Source organism: Taudactylus pleione, unplaced genomic scaffold (genome assembly GCF_031769625.1).
Source record: "Taudactylus pleione unplaced genomic scaffold, aTauple2 ptg000484l, whole genome shotgun sequence".
Taxonomy (NCBI): Eukaryota; Metazoa; Chordata; class Amphibia; order Anura; family Myobatrachidae; genus Taudactylus; species Taudactylus pleione.
Window position 1 is genome coordinate 1093841 of NW_028284886.1, and position 5419 is coordinate 1099259.

The following is a 5419-nucleotide window of genomic DNA, read 5'->3' on the forward strand; positions in this document are numbered from 1 at the left end:
TGCTGGTAGTCACATGGTACACTGCACACTGACTGCAGGGATGGCCATCCATGGTTAACCTTGATGGTGTGTAACCATTGGTAGATAAACCATCGATGGCTTCACCCACCAATGGTCAGCCATGTTCTATTAGTCACTGGGCCAATTAAAGATGGGGCTTCGTGGGTCACACTGGCGCCAGAAACAAAACGATTGTGGGGCTCTGTACCATCGATGGCAGAGAACCATTGGATCTCTGCCATTGATGGCAAAACCATCAGCCATTGGTGGACAGGTTTGAGAAATATTGGGGGCGTGGTTGAGAAAAGCAGGTGGCATACCTGCCGACTTTCAGCTCCCTCCTTCTGGGAGGGAGCTGGCGGGCTTCCACAGCAGGGGGGGTACATGTTGCGGCAAGAGGGGGCAATTTGTGTCAGCGCCCCTCCCCCCAGTGTGTTTTTTTTTTTCATTGTAACTGCGGGGGGGGGGGTCCTGGATGGGTCACCATGTGGCTTGCCTGCCTTTCACAGGGGGCTGGAAGCGGTAACCAATTTTCGGGAGGCTTCCGGCCAAATCGGGAGGGTAGGCAAGTATGGCAGGTGGCCAAGGGACATTTGTATAACAAGCTGGTGAACGGTGGAGTCAGGGCCGGCTCTAGGCGTGTTCAACCAGTGCGGCCGCACAGGGGTGCCACCCATACAGGGCGCTCCCCTCCCCAACATCCCGATTTCAGCGGAACAACACTCTCCCCGCTGTTCCACCCATGGGCTGAAGTGGCCCGTGAGTGGTCAAATCGGGAGGTTGGGGACCGCCGCAGCGGTGCCGGACCCCGGAGTCTGAATGGATGCTGCACGCATCATCCATTCAGTGACGGGAGAGGGCTGGGGGAAGCCCAGCTAGTGAGGCTTCCCCCCAGCCTGACATTATTTGGAGGCGTGCCATGCGGGCACGCCTCCTAATAACATCACGTAGGGGGCGTGGCATATGGTAAGTAGGTCATGCCCCCATTTTCACCCGCGCGCAGTGAAGCGATATAAGGGCACCCTATTAAAAGCCTGCACAGGGTGCTCCGACCCCTGGAGCCAGCCCTGGGTGGGGCCATGTTTGTGGTAAACTGGTGAACAAGGAGATGTGTGGTAAGTTGCTGTGGACAGGGAAATGTATTTGGTAAGCTGGGGAGGGGCACATACAGATATTGGGAGGAGTGGGGAGCACAGCATAGAACAATACACACATACTGTACATAGTTGCCTACTTTCTTATTCCCGGAGAGGAGATGGGGGGCGGAGACAGACTAATTGTGTCATTAGGCCACACCCCTTGATAGATAAATGGCATAAATCCCACATATTTAAATAGGGGGTGGGGCCAAATAAAGCTATTCTCATAGAATTGCGTCATTAGGCTCCGCCCCCTACTCGCGGATTCACTGGAAAATTTCCCCAATTCTTCCCACTTAACTACAAAGTGGGTGATATGCAGGAGAAGTGCCTATTCTTCCAGGGGTGCAGGGGGGCTACCCGAAAAAAAAATAGGAGCCTCCCACAGTTTCCGGGAGGGTAGGCAAGTTTGTACACATGGAAGGATGGGGGACAGGACAAAGAAATACAAATTGTGTAACGGCAAGAATAATGTAAACAGAATATCATTTTATTATCACAATATAACCGTTACTATTGTTAGAATATCTAAACATTTAAACCTTAAAAATGTTATACGGAAGGTAAATGGAGTCTGTAGTCACAACAGATACAGGGGCAAATGCAGGATTTTTAAGGGGGGGGGGTTTCTTTCTCTCTCTCTCGCTCTAATAAACATACAAATCCCTATAAAGAGCTCAACACCTACATAAATACAAATAAAAAGCAATCTTCCTTACTAAAGCAGGGATACGATAGCACTATCACGTGCATTACATGATAAACATACAGACATTGGTAATGGCGTGCGTTCCACTGGAGCTTACTTTCCTGCTTAGTGGAACATATATCCGCCCTTCCAAGCGCAGCAAGCTTACAACACTTCCTGTAGCTGAACCGCATAGTCACGCGGCGGCCAATCAGCTCCAGCTTACGTTTCATACGTCCTAACAAGGAAGCGCTTCAGATCACAATAGCGATAGCTCTAAATTATTATATAAACATCTTATCTTATAATCATCAATAACTATGAAAAAGTCTCCCCACTTAATGATTAAAAAACTTCTAACACGTAGTCTTCATTGACTGCATATAGAGTAATATGAACCCAGTGTGAATAGATATCACTAATAGATTCATTCCAGTGTACCACAGACCATATAGGTAAAAACCACAAACAGCAGCCGCTATACCAAAACCAAAATTATAATAATAATAAATAAGTTAAAAAAATATATATGAAAACAATCTAAAAAAATAAAATAAAAAATACAATTCAATTGGTGGTGAACTCCTTGTGGCAATTTATGATCTTATTTCAAAAAGATGCCCAGTTGTATTGAATCATTCAGGCCACATGGCCAAACCGTATGTAATTTGTGAGCCCAAATTGCTTCTCTTCATAACAGCGACTTTGCCCGATTACCTCCCCTCTTCAAGGGTGGTACCCAATCAATTATCATACACTTCAGGGTAGCCAGCGAGTGATGAGCCTCATAGAAGTGACAAGCCACCAGCTTGTCAGAATTTCCACTGGTGAGAGCACTACGAATCGACGACCTGTGATTCGCCATTCTCTCCCGGAAGGGGTGACTCGTCTTACCAACATGCATCAATGTAAGATATAGAATATATGCATATCTCCCTCAATGTATTAAACACAAATGGCAAATTGTTGACCATCACAGTATAAGTGTGGCGTGTATAGCATATATATATATATATATATATATATCACACAATTTGTTCATCTTCCATCTCCCGCAGTGGGTGATGGGAGAGAAGTCATGACGTCATACTTGCCTACATTCTGGCTGCTTCCTCCGGGAGGAAGCAGCCAGGTCGGTTTAGCAGGAGGGCGGGTCCTGTATAGAGGAGCGTGCCCAGACACAATACCAGTGTTTGGGGCGGAGCCACACAATAGCGTCATCTAGGCTCCGCCCCCGCTCCACAATGCCGATATTTCCGGCATTGCGAGGCAGGGGGCGGGGTTATGATGACGCTAATCGCGTCATCAGCCCCTCCACAGCGGGGGTTTAGCGCTATATTGCAGGGGGGACTGGAGAAGTCGGGAGACCTGCCTACTTTTCCGGGGGGCCGGAAGCGGCACCCGATTTTCGGGAGGCTCGCCGCCAAATCGGGAGAGACGTCATGCATGACGTCTCTCCCATAGTGCAGAGCGGGCCGACCTGGGAGGATGGAGGAGCGGACAGCGGCGGGTGCAGGAGCGGGGATTAAGGCAAGTGTTTTTTTTGTGTGTCTTTGTCTGGCACTGCTGGGGGGAGGAGGGGGCACTGCATAAGGGGGACTACTACTGGCGGCACTGCATAGGGGGATTACTACTGAGGGCATTATATAAGGGGCACTGCATAGGGGGGACCACTACTGGGTGCACTGCATAGGGGGGACTACTACTGGGGGCATTATATAAGAGGCACTACATAGGGGAGAGCACTACTGGAGTGGGGGCACTGCATAGGGAGGACTACTACTGGAGTGGGAGCACTATATAAGGGGCACTGCATAGGGGGGACCACTACTGAAGGCACTGCTGGGGGCACGGTATAAGAGGCACTACTGGGGGCATTGCATAGGGGGGCCACTACTGGGGGCACTGTATAAGGGACACTACTGGGAGCACTGCATAAGGGGGACCACACTACTGGAGGCACTGAATAAGGGGCACTACTGGGAGCACTATATAGGGGGGATCACACTACTAGGGGCACTGTATAAGGGGCACTACTGGGAGCACTGCATAGGGGGGGACCACTATTGGAGACACTGCACAGGGAGACCACTACTAGCGGCACTGTATAAGTGGTACTACTGGGGGAACTGTATAAGGGGATTGTATAAGGGTGCACTACTGGGGGGACTGTATAGGGGCACTACTACAGTGGGCATTACAAGAGGGGCACTACTACTTGCGGCATTAAGGTGCATATGAAATGGAAAGGAATGTTCCCAGAGTGACGAGAAACAGTGGTGTGTCATGTTGCCACGCCCACATTTTCCAGTGGCCATGCCCCATGTGGCATGTGACCATGCCCACTTTTTCGACGTGTGCACATACTTCTCAGTTTTTTTTTAACTTGCCCTGGGCTCCAAATACCCTAGTTATGCCACTGGTTTCAAATAGGACATGTTCAGCATCCTCATGTAGGGCTGGAGGGATTCAGGGGAGCCTACTCTGTGGGGAATATTATTATTGAGGTAGCTAGGGGGGTCTGGTGCACATGTGGGGCTGGGGAGAGCCTGCTCTGTGGGGATTATTATTATTGGGGGGCCCTGGGTAGGTCTAGTGCACATGTGGGGCTGGGGGGGGATTCTGGGGAGCCTGCTCCATGGGGAATATTATTATTGAGGGGGGGGTCTGGTGCACATGTGGAGCTAGGGAGAGCCTACTCTGTGGGAAATATTATTATTGGGGGGGGTCTGGTGCATGTGTGGGGCTGGGGGGAGCCTACTCTGTGGGAAATATTATTATTGGGGGGGTCTGGTGCATGTGTGGGGCTGGGGGGAGCCTGCTCTGGGGGGAATATTATTATTGGGGGATCTTGGGGCACATGTGGGGCTGGGGGGAGCCTGCTCTGTGGGGAATATTGTTATTGGGGAAGGCTGGGGGGTATGGTACACATGTGGAGCTGGGGAGAGCCTATTCTGTGGGGAATGTTATTATTGGGGGGGGGGCCCAGCAGTGGCAAACGCAGGATTTCTAAAGGGGGGTTTCCAAATGCTTGATTTTACGAGTGTGGCCAGTCCAAGAAGAGGGCAGAATTAGCACTTATCCAGCTTTAATATGCATCATACAAAGTGTTTTGAACTTTTGAGTGTCAATCCCAGCATATACAGGACCAGCGATCACAGTAAGCCATTAGATGCAGCAGTAGGGCCATCCTGCCTGAGCTGAATGTTTTTGTTTCAAATGTGGGCTCCATTCCAGAGCATTGGAGCAAGTCTGGGAGTCTGGGGGAGCAGTAGAATAACCTAGCACTGCCCTGGACATATATGTACATATTGGTCTCCTTATGCACTGGATAGTGTATTATTATATGGTATTAATAATTAACCCTATTGATGGTCTATAGCAGTGCACCCCTAACAGTGCATGTTTCCTAGATCTCTTAGTTGATGCACATGTGTATTTAGTACTGGCTGACACATGTTAAAAGATCCACAGGTGGGGGGCGTGGCCTGGACGAGCACTGAGGCAGACGTGGCTGCCATTAACTCCTGAGACCTTGGAGCCTTAAACCCACTCGCTACACCCAACCAGTCCACTTTCAGGCTCTCCTGGG